The sequence below is a fragment of the Bison bison genome, unplaced genomic scaffold, assembly GCF_000754665.1.
Source record: "Bison bison bison isolate TAMUID 2011002044 unplaced genomic scaffold, Bison_UMD1.0 scf7180017864291, whole genome shotgun sequence".
Lineage (NCBI taxonomy): Eukaryota > Metazoa > Chordata > Mammalia > Artiodactyla > Bovidae > Bison > Bison bison.
Window position 1 is genome coordinate 3,091,948 of NW_011494863.1, and position 17,291 is coordinate 3,109,238.

At 37.9% G+C, this 17,291-nt stretch overlaps 1 protein-coding gene across 1 annotated transcript in view; it reads left to right on the forward strand.

Annotated features, from left to right (window-relative positions):
- NDFIP1 (Nedd4 family interacting protein 1) overlaps positions 1-5,759 on the forward strand; it is a 42,194-nt gene extending 36,435 nt beyond the window's left edge. Inside the window, exon 8 of the mRNA XM_010850643.1 lies at positions 4,712-5,759. The gene's annotated coding sequence lies outside the window, so the exon portion shown is untranslated. The remainder of the gene's footprint in view (positions 1-4,711) is intronic.
- The last annotated feature ends 11,532 nt before the right edge of the window (positions 5,760-17,291 follow it).

Here is a 17,291-nt window from a genome sequence, read left to right on the forward strand (position 1 = left end):
CTCAAATATCTTGAGCACTAAGCTCATTTGCAGTGGAACTCACAGAGCAGCCCTTTAAATCCAGTCACATATTGGCTCAACACAAGGCTGATTCCATGTGAGCCTGTATTTGCTGTTGGGTTATTTCATAGTTTTTGTAAGTAATCATATGCTAAGAGTGGAGTTTTCAATTTTGAAGATTTGTTGTGGTCTTAGGATGCAGAGTAGCATTCTCAGTTTTGAAGATTTCATGGTTGTCTCAGACTATATGCTTCTAGAAAAGAAAATATCTATCATATTTATATTCATAAGGCATTTTTATAAAGTTAAAGCATGTAAAGAACCTATGTTCTTTTGGTTAAAGTCAGTTTCTTCAAAAGAGTGTGTACTTTTATTTGCGAGACAGTTTAGTCTTTAAGATTACCACTTACATTTATGACTGTTTAGGTTTTTTTTTCCCCAAGAAAAGGAATGTTTTATTACATGTTTAAAATGTCCTGAGAGGTGGTGTGTCCTGAATTTGAATTGGGTTACACAGGCTGGGTGCAGATGGACATTGACACGCTCACCTGGGCCCTAACCCCTGTGATGTTTCTGTTACATCCTAACTTTAAGAGGCTTGTCAGATGTTTTGTGTGGTTTTAGTAGTTTATGTAGTTACCATTGTCATCTTCTTTCTCCTTCTGTGTGTCTGATTATAATTTATAGTTACTTCTGATCCTTAGCTTTAACTCTTACCTACCATAGGTTCAAAGTTAAGTCTTTGGTGTAGTCACAGTTCTCCTGATGATGAGCTTCTGAACCCACCTCCACAGTTCCCCTCATCCACTGGTGCCCACAATACCCTGAGAGGACAGATCCCTCCCTCCCTCTCTGCCTTCCTTCCTTCACAGATTCTGTAGGTCTGGTGTATTGGTGGCTTTGAATTTCTAAATGACTGAGGCCACACCTCTGTCTGGTCACTTCATTCATCTGGTTGAAGGCAACTTCTGGCTTCCTTAGGGGATGCATACCTTCTTTATCTTGCATCTAATACAGGACAGGTTGATGTGACAATGGAAGTTGAGAGAAAGCCTGAACTTCGCAGTTTTCCTGTTGTAAAATTTGTTGTTATTGTTTTGACTTCCTAAAATTTCTGAAATGTTTTATGGGTATATTCTAAATGTAAAACAACGCGCCTTTAGAGTTATGATTTGAAGCAGGCAGCCCTTAGTTAAGCAGTAATGGCGTTGGAGCTGTGAAGGGGTATTATAGACCTGGTACTCTCTGTGTTTGGGAGTCAGAACCATTACAGTGCTTTAGGAGTTGTCGGAGACTTAGAGGTGTTTCAGTCGAGGGCATAATGGGGTTTCGTTGCTTTCCTGTCTGACTTTGATATCCTAGTTGATTTGAAATCATCCCTGACATGCCTAGAGGACTCAGAGCTCTAAATTAGGGGTTTAGAGACTTAGAGCAGCATTTAGAATTTTAATGACTTCCTTACTAATTTTCAGTATCCCCAGAAGGAATCCACAAAGCTATAATATCCCATGGGACTGAATTTCCTTTATTCATTGACACAGGTAGGAACTGTTCATCCAGAACCAAAAATAGAATGTTTTCTTTCTCTAGTTCAGAGGAAATTTAGTTTAGTTTGAAGATGTGGTAGAAAACCATTGTGTAAGATATGAAGATTTTCTTTCACTGAGACCTCTTACTTTCTTTACTGGAGGTATCACTAGTTAAAAGCTAGCTGTGGGCTTACTTTTGCCAGAAAGCCACAGATAGGAAATTGCTAAAATAACTTTGCTGTAGATAAAAATGATTCAATTCCCATGCTAAGGTCTGGCATTGTACTAGAAAAATGTATAAGAATAGTGACTTTTCTATTTAGACTGCCCAAAATATAGTGTACACACACACACACACACAAGGCTGCCCAAAATATGGGATACACACACACAAACCTGGAAATACCCTCAAAAGATCTTCTTTCTTACCAGCCATAGTAGGTATTATAAGAGCTGAACACTAAAGCTCATATACTACTGTCATAGGGTGGCTCTTGGGTTCCCTTCTGGAGCTCATTTAAGCATATACAGGAAATCTGGTTTCCTGCCTCACAGCAAGAAAAGCCAAAAGACACTGCTAGAGCGAGGCACAGTGGCATCAAGAGGTGTGTGACTATGAGGAAGCAGGAAAAACAATATGTTTCTTCTATGTTGTATGAAAAGAAACATATCCCTTTTAGAAACATCTTTATCTGAAATGGTCAAAAATATAAAGTGTCCATACTTTATCTTATTTACCAGTTAAGTGGAAAGTAAATTTTCATCAAGTTTCACTTCCTCTGATGCCGCCAGATAATTGAGGAGTTAGCTATACATAGTAACCATAAAGTGGTAACACAGCCTGATATCTAACACTACTCCAAAAGTACTTATATATACAAAGTATAATGGATCTTAAATATGTTACCTTCACTACTTCTGAAATAGGAGGGGAAGAAAGTGTATAAGCCCTGATAGCATTAATGAGATGGGGCCCTTCATAATTAGATAGCGATTGCTGTGATCTGGTGAGTTATACATTCTAGGCATCAGATATCTTACCTTTTTTGCATATGATGATAAATGTTTTCATTTTCTTTTTTTCTATAATATTCCCCCTCCTCCTTAATACATCTTTATTTCCAATTCACCTCAGGTTAGTTTGACTTATTTGGGCTGTGTAAAGTAGCAAGACAGTAGAAAATATTGCCAGTGGAATTTTTGCTTTAAAAAAAAATCACACAGGGTCCAAGAAGAAATTGTATAGGCTGTTGGATTCCCTTGTTTCTTAAGTGATCCAATCTAAAGCTTAGTGGTGATATTCAAAGTCCCTAAAACCTGTCTCTTTTCCAGTTTACATTCCATCATTGTTTTTTTAGCAACCTGTGAATCAAATTGATCTCAACAGGCCTGAGTTGTAAAGAGCAGTGAATGCCTCTATAGCAATCTTTTTCATTTGGAGTTTGTTTGATGAATGAGATCACCCATCAGTAGACCTATCTAGGACCTTTTAATGGATTTTTTTTTAATACTGGAAAATAGTTGATATACAATGTCGTGTTGTTTTCAGTTATACATACACATATATCTATTATTTTTCAGATTATTTTCCCATATAGGATATTACAGAATGTTGAATAGTGTTCCTTTTGCTATACAGTAGGTAGGACCTCTTAATGGATTTTTTAGTGTCTTTTGGGTGGCTCTGACTTTGAGGGATCTGCTAAAACTAACTTATCTCCATGCACATAGCGTGAACTAAGTGGCCTGGTAGTTATCTGGACTGTATCTCATATTCTTGCAAAACTCTAGTGTTTTGACCTAATAGTAATTATTATATCAATTTTTATTTATTAATGGTAACTGATAAAAGTGAATTTACTTAGGCTTGTAAGAGTCTAGCCTCATTGCAGAAATCTCTATTTGTCATATGCCTACCAGACAGATTTTATTTTTGGTTCTACTTGGCTTCAGGAATCCTTATATTCTTGTGTCTTTGTCCTTGCACATTCTGAAATCTCCCTAAAGAAGAGTTGCTCTTATATCACTATCATTGGTTTGCTTCAGATCAAAACACCAAGTGAATTTGGAGTTTGGGAAAATATTAATGTTCAAAAAGAATATGTTGATTTCTTCCAGAGTTGTAGCTTCTCTGCATCTTGTCAACTTTTTAAAGATGTATGCAGTAGTCTAATCGGTCTATAAAAGGGCTGCTTGTGGCTTTTGCAGTAATTTTGAAAGATGGAAGGGCCTAGGTATGAGCCCATCCAACTTTCACTTGGTGTAGGGTACCACGACATAGTTTCTCAATAAGCTTTTGTTAAGTGTTAATGTATCTCTTTTTTTTTTAAATTTTATTATTATTATTATTTTTTTTACTTTACAATATTGTATTGGTTTTGCCATACATCAATAATGTATCTCTTTAGAGTATTTTTTTTGACACTAATACAGGGAGTTATTTGTATTTTTTTCCATGAGAACCAAACCAGTTTATATGCCAATACAAAAATTCATCAAAGTGTTATATGCAAATTGCATTTATAATAAATAGATGGACATTGTTTTGAGAGTATTTATGTCAGTCGTATAAATTGCTTTATAGAATAGGGGCTTCACACACTTTTTTTGTCTACCAGAGATACCTCTCCCAAAATACAGTAACTTTTTTTCCCCTAATTATTGGGAAGAAGTACCTGTGGTTCCTATGAGTTTACAGCTGTTTTCTAACTTTGCTGTGCTCCAAGGATAGCATGACATCACTGGCATCCTTATTGGAAATCTTTCATGTGAGATCTGGCAGGTAAACAGCTTCAAGTGTGTTTGGAAAATTACCTACGCATTTGGATTCTGCTGTCTCTTTGTCCCCAAGTTTCAGTCATTGCCATTGGTGTTAAGTGTGGGATGAAGTGCTCCTTGAATTCTGTTCGTGTGTTAGGTTTAGAGAGAGAGAGAGATCCCTGACCTCATGGGATTTAGAGAAAGCATTGAAGTCTTTCCTAGTTCTGGAGACCTTGATAACTTTAAGAACCAAAAATGTAATGTTTTTTGAATATTATGATGTCAGTGTATAGTAATCTTAAAGCTATGTTAAAATGTACTCATGTCTCCAAACATCCTGCCTTCTTTTGTGACTACATCCTTCTTTTAGCCAAAATAACAACCTAACCAGAGTTCCAATATTCAATATCCTTCTCTGGCAGATGTTTTCTGGCGAAGGCCTTCCTGCATTTATGAATTCTCTCCCAAGAAGCAAGAGAACACCTGCAGGAAGTGAATCAAGATGCGGAACACAGAGGAATCATCACCTGCTTTAAAAAAATAAAGTACTGTTGACAAAGATCATTTCTCTCTATTTGTTCCTAGGTGTAAAATTTTAATAGTTAATGCAAAATTCTGTAATCATTGAATCATTAGTGGTTAATGTTTGAAAAAGCTCTCGCAGTCAAGTCTGTGATGTATTAATAATGCCTTATCTATTGTTTGTAGTCATTTTAAATAGCATGAGCCTTGTCCCTGTAGTCAGTAGGGGGCAATCTTGCTTTTATTCATCCTCCATCTCAAAATGAATTTGGAATTAAATATTTTAGTGTAAGATATGTATAATGCTGGCCATTTAAAAAGGGGGTTTTCTCAAAAGTAAAAACTTTTGTTATGACTGCATTTCTGCACATAATCCATTTTGCTGTTAAAATTAATCTAGAAATTTATTTAATTGTACTGTGAACACCTGGAAGCAAAATCATAGTGCAAAATACATTTAAAGTGTGGTCAAGAATATGTTCTTAATTGGTAAAAAAATAAGTATTAATTTCTTATAGTCTGTATTCTAATTTTGCAGTACCTTATTCTGTGTTGTGTACCTAAGGGATTGTAAAGGTGTTGTCATTGTGTAAAATAGAAAGGACAAGGACAAATGCAGCATAATGACTAATAAATTGCAATTCTCGACACTTTCTATATGATTGGAATCCCTGCCCCCTTTTTTCTTTTTCTTTTGTCTCCTGATGATTAGGCCAGGGGCTAGGAGTAGAGAGGGGATTAGGTACTAGGAGCAAAGAAAGAATTAGCGTGGAACTTTTGAGATGATCCCTAACATACTGTACTACTTGCTTTTACAATGTGTTAGCAGAGACCAATGTGTTATAAATGTAGAGTGACGTGCTTTCTGCCAAGTGGTAATTCACCCTGGTTTGCTATGTTAAAGCTGTAAATACAACAGAACATTAATAAACGTCTCTTGTGTAGCAACTTTTGCTGTGGATTACTATTTAATTTCTTGGTTTGCACTTATTAATTGCCAAGGCAGTTTTTTCTAATCTTCATTCATATAGATACATACACAATCATTCAATAAACACAAAAACTGCTCTTGGACCAGTTTTTTTCTTTTTTAGCACGGGATGTTACTTTCATATCATATTCAGTATATTTCTAAAAATGTATTAGTTCTTCAAAAGACGATGGGCTAAAATAAGGGAGGAGTTGTAGAGATTGCAAGTCATTCTGGAATTCCAATTATGCTTCATTTTTAGACATAATCTTAGATAATTTATTTCTAATGTTTTCTGCATGTTCTCTGCATTTGCCCTTTTTCTCAGTTGAACACAATCAGCTGGTTTAAGTCCTGTGAGCAAGTGCCCAGGTGAAGCTAAAGCTTTCTCCTTCCTCCTGATTTTCTCTTCTTGTCTCAGTTGTGTTAAATTTAGAGACCAGTAGTTTTTATAATATCAGCTGTTTGGTTTTTTCCCCCTCCACTTAATATATAAAGAAAAAATGTAGCAAGATGGTTAAATAACTACACAAACCAGCACTAGCATGGTATGATAGCTGCAAATGTTCATTTATTTGCTGCATGTGAACATCCAGGATCAGCTTAGGAAGTGAATGTTCAGGGGTATCAGTAGGTAATGCATAGAAGTGTGCATTATTTGAAAGCCAAACAGGAAAACTGAGTGCCTCCTGGAACAGTGTTTCAAAGACTACTTATTCTAACTCATTTATTGATTACAGTAAGTAATATAACATCATGTTCTTGTTTACAAGTTATATTTTACAATGGATACAGTCTTGAAAGTCTCTGAAGATTTTTTTAATATTTTGAATTAGATTGTACCAACCATAGACTTTGGAGGCGTTTATAGCCTATCATGTTCTAACAGTCTGAATAAATTTGGACATTGCAACAGAGAGAGCTATTTAAATTATCTTACAGGACAAAATAGACGGGCCCTAGATCACATTAACTAAAACATTGTAGTTTTGCTTTGTGTTTACTCTTTAGGTCTTATGCCTTATTTGACTTTGTATATTTGAGGGCTGAAATATTTGGAATTCTTATTTCTGCATATTTCTGCAAAGTCCTTAAGACTTTGTTATACGTAAACCTAAGGTTGGTATGCTTTAAAATTAATTAGGATGGCGATTTCTCTCTTAAATGTTCTAAAAATTCAAGTCTTTGCAGATATATAAGTTACCTGGGGTCCTCACTGTTAGGGTGGAAATGTTTGTTCTGCAGTATTACTTTTTATTTTTCTCTCTCCCTTTGGTGGGTTCATTATTAAGAATAACCCTTTCAGATAAAGGAGAAGTGTTTAAATTATTTGAGAGAGAATACTGAGGAACCACTGTTATTTGCACAAGGTTATGGAATAAATTGGCTCTGACCTTGGGCTGAGGGACAGCTGGGGCTCATCTATGACTTCAGAGGTCCCTCTTGTCTCTGACTTACTGTTGCCAATTGGAATGATGCAAACAAAGTTATCTGACTTGAGCTGTGTCCCGCTGTGGGTTATTAGTAACCCAAATGAAATTTCTTGTGGCCTTCATTATATTCTTACACTACATTTAAAGGTAGAAAGAACTCCTGAAAGGGAATTTCAGGGCCAAATGATATTAAGCGGTTGCCTGAGGTGTCAGGGTTCTAGGTAAGAATCAGGAAAAATACACCCAACAAATGGAGTGCTGGCCTCAGCTTTGAGTCCAACTCTACCACCTCTTACGGATGTCTGACCTTATTGAGGGGTTGGATAGTCCATACTGAAAAATCACCTGTTCCTAATACTAGTAAACACTGATAATCAAATTTTAACTTAAAACATGCCAAGGATAGACACAGAACTGTACGTTTATGTAAAATACGAGAGAATAATTTATGAAAAATAATATGGGTCCTACTGCCTACCTGAATCTGTTTTTTTGTGAAACCTTAATTATGAATACAGGAAAACCATGTATGAATATAAGATGTAGCTTAATAATTTTCAAGTTAGGCTGATGTTTTTTAGCTAGTTAGATTTTCACCTTTTCAGGCTTTCTGAAGATAATTTGAGGGATGGTGAGAGGTGTAGCAAAATGCAAATATGTTTCTGTAGATGGTTTGTGTGTTTAAAAAAATTCTTGCTTTGCACATTATTAAGCCTAAATAGCAGTTACAGTCTCTAAGGATGATAAGGTGAGATAAGTGAGAGCATTTGGTGCACCACCAGTACTAAAGGTAAGTACTGGAGGTGTAACTTTTCTATACTGTGTGGTTGTCCCCATTTAGAGCACCCACAAAAAGTGCTGTTTGACAGGGAACTTCCGAGTATTGACTCTCTGTATGTTCTGCTGCTGAAATGCAGGACATCTCAAAGAAAGACACCAAAATTCTTTAAGGGAAGGGTAAGTTCAGGTCGAGAATAAAAGACTTTCAGGAGGAAAGGAGTTACAGAAACTGGTTTTGTATTCTAAAAAGGGGTTCTTTGATAACCCAGTTCCTTTCTTAAGTACAGCTTTATAACCTGTAGAAAACCTGCTCTTTGGACACCCTAAGTGGAGAGCTGTCCTCCTGAGGACAGTTTCTCTGTCTAGAAATTTGAAGTAGTCCTGTCTGCTTCGTGGCATTTTGGTCCCCTCAGCTCTCCAGTTAGTCTCAGATTTTGTCACTTGTAGTATAGATATATTACTTCAGTTTTGTTTTGATGCCTCTTTTTGCTTAAAAGTATGTTTTATTTACCAAAAAGCATTGCATTCTGATTTTGAGAGTTTTAATTCAGTTGGCAGATTTGCAAGATGTAAACTTAAAGGCAAACCTATTAAACCTGAATATAGAATATGTTAAATAATGAGAATCATCTTATGTTTATGCAGGATTTCATCCAGGTCAGAAACTGGGATGTAGTTTTGTGAAACAGACATCTCCCAACCCTGCGTTGTATGTGTTTATTCTGCTCTAAAAGTGATTCGTTTTTACCAGTTATGTGAGAAATGAAATATTTCACAGACTTTTTCCCATCCTTATGTGATTGCAGGTTTATAGACAACAAAACGGAGAAAAGCGGTTTCCCTAAATCTTATACAAAGATTAGTGCGGAACTGCTGAGAGGTCCGTATTCATTGTTGTTCATTAGTTATCTGGAAGGTTCACCAGTGGGTCAAAAACCTAAAAAAACAAAACAAAAAACTCAGATATAGGGAAGTTGATTTCTCGCCATAAAGTATTATCAACTAAACTATAGAACTAAGGGAGTGCTGCCTTCTGACCCAGCCTCTCTTCTGAAATTCATCCCGCGCTGCACTAATTTTTCACCTTGCTAGTTAGGGTTTGCATTCACATCCCCTACTGAGAGCTGCTTCCTCCATTTAAGCCAGTTACTTCCTGAGCCAAGGAAAGAGGATTGGAGCAACCTATTATCATAACTCGGCTAGAGTTACACTTGATGAAACATTCTTCTTTTCATTTGCACAAGAGTCCGAAATACCTAAAATGTCCCCTTAAGTGAGATTTTAGAAAGAATTTTGCCATCTGCTTCCTGATTCCACATTTTATTTTGACAGAACATTTCTTAGGCTGTATGTGGCAGTCACTGGGTTTAGATGTCATTCTGGTCATTTTAGTATGTTGGTTTTTTTCTCTGATTATCGATCGACATTGAGGGGTTTTATACTCATGGGTTGTTTTTTTTTTTCCAGTTTGCTTTTTAACTAGGATTGCCAATAAATTACTAAGTGAGCCACTGGATAGATGAATATTTTCACCAATCCTTTTATTACTAGCATCATTTGGTACTCTGTGTGTAGTTCTTTTAAAAAGTGATTACTGGTGGGCTACAGAAGCAAAAGTAGCTGTCTCTTTTTTGGGGGTGTGGGTTTGGCTCAGTGAGTGTCTAACCCTGGGTCCCTGTAACCGTGGTCATGTGTATGAGAAAAGCCCTTTTTGGGATAGTTGTATTTGTTTTCCCTGTGGCTATATTTGTGAGATGCATTTTAATCTGTATGTAGGTCTCCCAATTATTTTTGTCCTTAAATGCTTCTGTGATTTAGCAGTTCTCTAGATTTAGGTATTAAAACTTAACTTGTTTTTCTAATCCTCATCTGTGGAATTTACAATGGTCAGGCTTGGTTCTTGCTGCAGTTCCACAGAGCTTCCGAATAAGGATAATGGGTAAGTACTCATCTCAAACCTGTACTTTTCATGGAAGAAACCTGAAAAGCATGCATTGTTGTTGTTTAGTCATTCAGTCATGTCTGACTCTTTCATGACCCTACGAACTGTAGCCCCCGGGCTCCTCTGTGCATGGGATTCTTCAGGCAAGAATACCGGAGTGGGTTGCTATTCCTTCTCCAGGAGATTCTTTACTTCTGAGCCACCAGGGAAGCCCAGAGCATGTATACCTACACTTAAAATTATGAGTTAATTTTTCATTAGGGTATTTTCATGGCACTGACTGTTCAGTAAAATTAAGAGTTATTTTGTCTTCATGTAGGTCTTCTCAAAGCCCATGGCTACCATATTTTCTTCTTTTTATGGCAGCACTATGGGAAGGAATGTGTTGGCAGATCCATGGGGAAAAGCCATAGGGAAAATAATTTCTGAATATTTGGCTGTCTAAGAGTGATCATAGACTCTTCCTTGGAGGTCTTAAAAAATAGGGTCAATCCTTCTCTGGAATGGCTTAAGGGTAAAGGAAAAGGAATGGATTAGCAGGCCCCTGAAAGTCCCTGAGAGCTCTAGAGGTTTTTATGTGGCCCATGTCCGTGACAGATGGAAGAGTAAGTTCGACAGATGTCACGTCTGCTGTTTCCAGGCTATGCTGTCTTTAATGTCGTGACCTGTGAACACTGTCCTAAATAGCCTGCAAGAAGGAAGGGAGTGTGTTCAAACTTCTGGGAAACCTAAGTTGGGTGGCTTTTTACCTGCTGCTACAGTTTAAGATCCAGTAATCAAAAAATTGTACTTTGTCAGAATCCCAAAATGAGGACTCAAAAAAGCACACTCTAGTTTCCAAATTCATTTTCAACCTTTGCATATTCTGAAGGATTTTAGTTAAGATGGCATTCCATGATGTTACCTTTAAGACTCCTTTTCCTAAAGGACCATGGGAGGAAGAAAGAAAGAAAAGATTAGGTGGGTAGGGAGGGCCCTGGAGGAAATGAAGTCTGATTTGTTAAGAGAGGAGACCTGCGGAAGAGTGTAGCAAATCCATTCCTTTTGTTCTTTGCTTCTGCTTTAATCCTTCAAACTCACAGGATAAGATTGCCAACTAATTGCTGGGAGCCCCCTATAAAAGAGGATTGGTCTAAATTGAAGAATAAATTTAAAGAGTGACTAAAATTTTTAAAAAAAATTTCTCTTTTATTCGAGTTTTTTTTTTTTTAACATATGATTATGTCTCCAAGAAGTGGTTGGATACCTTCTTGAGAGGTTTTCTTTAAAAGAGAAAGAAAGGGAGAAGAAAATGTTTGAAATTTCAAAGACTCTTTCCCCCCCTCCACTGTAGGATTTATGTAAGCGTGTGATGAACTAAATTCATTAGGCTGTAGTTTAAGGAAAAAAAGAAAAGACTAATGTGTTTTATGGTGGCATTTTTATACAAGTTGCTCACTGGTTGAAGTATGTTGACCATTTTAAAGTGCAATTTGATCTTTTAGGGGGAGACATTTAAATTCTCTGAGTATACACACTGTACCTAGGACAAATTATTGTGTTTTTACTTTGGTGCCAATCTCAATTGTGTCCTTGTTGGGTGCTTATTTTCAAATAGTGCCAGATCCATCCAAAAACAGTATACTAAAAATTGTCATTAAAAACATATCAAGTTTTATTAGCAAGTCATGGATACTTTTACTGCCTTTTATTTATTGCTGGGTGTATTTGTGTTGTGCAGAAAATATGTAGTGCAAGTCAGCTTCAGTAGCAGTTTATTATTTTTTAATTTGATGATGAAGCATTTACACTCTTAGTTTATTAGTGAACTTCCCATAAAACTTTTAGGAACACAAGGGCAAAGCAGAGGTCATGAGTTTACCCAGGCTGGCCTTCTAGAGCGCTGCTTTGGTGACATCAGATACCCGAAGGGAAGCCAAGACACTTTCCTGTGTCCTCACATACCAAGTGGCTTTGGCTTCACCTCCATCTGCGTATTTTATTCCCCTTGGAAAGACTCACAGATGAAATTTAGATAATCACCTGTGTGTTAGAAGTGATAAAGTCCACCTTCTGAGAAATATGGTTTCTATATATTATATGTATTTTTGATCCGGATTTTAAATTTGTATTTCTTATAAACAACTTTATCGAGATATGATTGACATACAAAAAGCAGTACATATTAAATGTATACAACTTGATGAGTTTGGAGAATGGTTTACATCTATGAAACTGTTACCACCACAATCTGTGCCATGAACATATCCATCACCTCCAGAAGTTTCTTCCTGCCTCTTTATTATCTTTTTTTTTTTTTTTTTTGGATGATAACACTTAACATAAGATCTACCCTCAGTAGTGTTGCTAACTATGGGCACTATGCTGTACGGTAGATTGCTGGGACTGATGTATAATGGAAATGCTCTGGCTTCTTGAATACAGATGTTTCAGGCCATCATTTGATAAATACTCATTTCTCTTAGTTGGCTATGATGTATATGATCTTGTGTTGGCTATGGTGTACCCATAATCTGTGCAAGGGAGCCCCTGGGCACAAGGAGGTTCTGGTGAGGGAGAAGGCAGCACATAAGACAAAGTGCTTTCCTGTGCAAGAAACCATGATACACCAGCATCTTCTCTGCCTTATTTGCATAGAGGTATAAGAAGTTTACTATAGTTTTCAAGCTATGATGACCTGCTTCTAACTTAGTTTTCACCAGAGGAGCACTAAGTGAGTGAAGTAGCTCAGTTGTGTCTGACTCTTTGCGACCCCATGGGCTGCAGCCCACCAAGCTCCTCCGTCCATGGGATTCTCCAGGCAAGAATACTGGAGTGGGTTGCCATTTCCTTCTCCAGGGGACCTTCCCGACCCAGGGATCGAATCCAGGTCTCCCACATTACAGGCAGACGCTTTAACCTCTGAGCCACCAGGGAAGCCCTATAGTTTTCACCAGATGAGCGCTAAAGATCTTCTTCAAGCCAAATACCCTCCAAGCAGAGAGAGGCTCTTACCACCTGAGGAGCCAAGAAGGATGGGCGGGAAAGCATCTCCGGGCTCTTGTGAAGCGGGACCTGGAAAACCACTGCCAGGGGAGAAGCGCTCATGAGTCCACTTGCTCCCCACTTGCCAGCTGTGTGGTCTTAGGTCATTCGCTTGCCCTATTCAAAGTTTGGTTTCCTAATCTGTGTTCCAGAATCTTTTCTCACAAGGCCACTTTAGTTCTAAACAAGATAATGTAGTTAAAGAGCCAGTCACCAGAAGACAGCTCTTTACAGCTCCCCAGCTAGGTACAGCACTGGATCCAAGGGCAGGACATTAAAAGCCCAAACCTGTTGTTCAAACCTGGGCATTCATTTCCTTTTGAGGACCACATAGCTTTCATAAATTCTGCCTTTCCTCATTCCTTCACTTTGTCAAGGCTGTCATTAGACCATCCCTGATAAAGCAGATTGCTCTTTTCTGCCTAGACTCCTGCTGCCCAGATGAGAGTATGACTTACCCTTGCTTCTCTGGTAATACCATCATGTGTTTCTGTAGGCCCTTATATTTATATCCATGTTCATTTGATCCTCACAGATTACTATAAAAGGGATCATTGCGTGTTCCTTACTGCCAAGCCACCAAAGTCTCCCTCCCCTTGGCAAACGATTTTTCAACACTCAGTCACATCAAAACACTCTATAAATCCAATAAACTCTGATTCTCATTTCCTTTCCTGAGTTCTGTGGGCTGAAATTCTGGCCTCCTTTTTTCTCGGGCCATTTGTATTATGTGACAAGATTTGCCATACACTATCTTTGTGTGGATTTAAGTCTTCAAAGCATCCTTTGAACTCCTTATCCTTTGCCTTACTTCTTTCTGCACTTGCCTTAAATTCTTTGCTACTTTCCCCGCCCTTCACCAGATCTTTACCTGCCGCTCTGCACCTCCCCCTAACAAGGTTCCCAGTCTTTGTGGATCACTCTCTCTGGCTTTACCTTTGCCTGTCCCAAACCCTACAAGTCTCTTCTCTCCCACTGTAGTGAGAGCCATCTCCTTGCCTTCCTCCTCATCTTTCCTGGGCCATGGTGTCTAGTTACTCTCTGCCTTCTTCACCTTCCTGCTGAGCCCCCACCCAACAAGATCACATACTTTATTTTCTTTCCTGAATCCCACCAGTTAGCATCCCTGAATGTCCCCAGGTAGATGCTTCCAGCCAATCCACTCCCACCCCACATGCCTGACTGTTTACTCCTTTCATGTAGGACCTGGGGAACTTTGCACAGATGAGGCCTTTATGGGCTCATCTCCTCTCCACGCCCCTCTGTGTTAGTTTGGTCATTAAACAGAAGACATTGGGGTGTCGTCTGCTCACTGTTCCTCCCCTCTCTGCATGGACACAAATGACTTAGGCATGCATCTCTGGAAGACGTGGTCCTGATGGAAAAGCTCCTGGCAGTTGCCTAGCCCTTATCTTCACAATCCTCTCGATGTTCCTGAACCATCTTCCAACAAATACTAGGATTCTGTGTTTTTATTTGGAATTTTATCTTCTAAAAATATCTTTAACCATTAAAAAATCAAATAAAATGTCTGTTGAAATGTGTATGCAACCAATACACATTTGTGCTCTCATTTACACCTAAGTAGAATAAGGAGAAACTGAACCTATAAATGAATTTATTCAATAAAAGCAGTATTCTATCTGCTTTATAGATGGGATCTCAATAAGATTTTGTTTACAAAAATGTTGCATAGCTTAAAAAAAAAGGGCTTGAAAACAACTGCACACCTCAGTACCCCCCCGCCCCCCTGCAGCACATCATCTCTCACTGTGCCTGAAACTATCAGCCCATCATACATTTCCCCGCCTTGATCTTACAGGGCTTCAGAAGATACCCTGATTTTGCAAAAATAATCAACAAATCGAAAATTCAACTCTAATCCCACTCCCCCCTAAAAGCAACTGTTTGGTTTTGGTTTTTGTTTTTCAGCCTTGTTTTTGTGGCTTTGTCATTTTCACATAGTGTAGTACTAGCCACCAGGATAGTCTGGTGAGATGAGGTCTTTTATTAAGCCATTCTGCTTGTTAGCAATTAAAAAAAATTTTTTTTTTACAGTCTTGCTGCAGTGGAGATTATCTTGCCTTTTCCTGCTTTTCAGCTAGTTCTGATAAATCCTAAAACGTAGTGTCTTTAAAGCCAACTTCTAATGCCTCTTCTTTCCACTGCTTCATTCCTAAGGAGACTGACTAGGATTTTGCAACAATTATAACAAAGACTTCCCATAATCTTAGTCTTTCACTCATAGTGTGACCAAAACATTTCCAGTTCTTTGTTCACCCAATATTCACATCCAACTCCTTGGCCCCAAGGATAGAACCTACTGTAAGATTGCTATGTTACAGATGCCTATTGTAGATACACAGTCATGGGTACTATTTATGGAGCATTTACCATTTAAGTACCCTGCTTCATTCTTTATACACATTACCTCATTTAATCATCCCAAATCTTTGAGGTGGGTAGTACTATTATCCTCACTTTATACTTTAAAAAACAGAGGCCCTTTTTAACCAGGGAGGTTAACAGACTAGAGCTCCAGAGTGGTGAGGCCGAGGTTGATTGGGTTGGTGGTGTTAAGAGTGTGAACTGCTGACAAAGATGCAGCACCTGCCCTGGGAGCGCACCTGCCCCATTCCCTCTTTTTATTCTCTTGCCCTTTCATGACCTACACTTACTGTTCCATTGCCCCCAGGCACTCCAGCCAACTCCCCTTTGCTGGAGTGGGAGTGGATTCTGGCCTGAAGGTACAGTAACAGTGGCTGACCTTGGCCTCAGGCTCCCCACCTCATTTCACAGGAGTCTGTAATCCCCCGTCTAAGCCAGTGAGGCAGACCTAACCAATGACGTGGGTCTTTCTAGTTACTACTCAAGTGAAGTGATTCCTGTAGGCTCTTAGAGCTAATACCAGGCAGAGACAGGACAAGCCCTTCACTTTGTCTCTCAGATCACACAGAAGGACGTCTTAAGACCGTATTTCAATACTAATTTCTTCTTAATGGCTTACATTTATTCAGCACTTTGTGTATCTAAGTGCTGTTATAGTACTTTTCATGCATAATAATCTTTTAATCCTACAATAATTCAGTAGTAAAAGTTTTATTATCCCCATTTTACGCTGAGGGAGGTGGCTCAGAGAAGTTGAATAACTTAGGTAATGTCACACAGCACACAAAGCATGGATCCAAACCTAGGCACTCTTTTTTTTTGGCTTACATGTTTTTTGTTCTTGTTTGTTGAAGTATAGTTGGTTTACAATGTTGTATTAGTTTCAGGTGTACAGCAAAGTGATTCAGTTTTGTGTATATATTCTATATACGTATAACATATAATATATATTACATATATATTCTTTTTCAAATTCTTTTCCCTTATAGGTTACTACAAAATATTGAGTGTAGTTCCATGTGCTATATACGTAGGTCCTCGTTGTTTATCTATTTTATATATAGCAGTGTGTATATGTTAATCCCAAATTCCTAATTTATCCCTTCTTCCCCTCTTTCCCCTTTGGTAACCATAAATTCGTTTATTATGTCTTGAGTCTATTTCTGTTTTTTAAATAAGTTCATTTGTATCATTTTTTAAAATTTAGATTCCACATCAAACCCAGCCACTCTTGGCCACTAATCAATACATCTTCAACCTCCTCTGCTTCGTTTTTTCTGAAAGTAATCCATGTTGATTACAGAAACATTTCCAATTTGATTTTGTAAAATTTGCCTTCTGTCATTAATACTAAATCTGAAGTACATTTTTAGCTTCTTAAAATGCCACTAATCCAAATGTGTACAGGTGTGAACCTTCATGGGAAGAGCATATAATCTTTGGACTGCTAAGAATAATCCTGTTTTCATGTCAGAGAAGGGTGTTTGAAGCTGCCCAACTGATATATATATTGAGCTATTTGTGAGAAATTGTATGTAGTTCATGGAGTCGCGAACAGTCAGACACAACTTAATGACTGAACAACAGCAAATGTCTTCATTTAGATTTGAGAACTGATTACTGAAAACAAATTATATCAACAGGTCTTCTGTTATTAGTCTCATTCTTTTACATTGAACTTTATTTTTTATACTGATATTTAGGTTAAAATCTGTTGCAAACTTGAAAAGAAACAATCCATAATATTTTATTTTCCTTTAATAGACTTTTCCAAGAGCTTTATAAATACTCTAACCAATGCTTATCAAACTGTAACTGGCATATGCATTGCCTGGGGATCTTGTTAAAGTGCAGATTCTGACTTAGAAGTTTGGGTCTGAGGCTCAAGCTTCTGCATTTATAACAAGCTCCCAGATGATGCCCAAACTACCCATCCAGAAGAA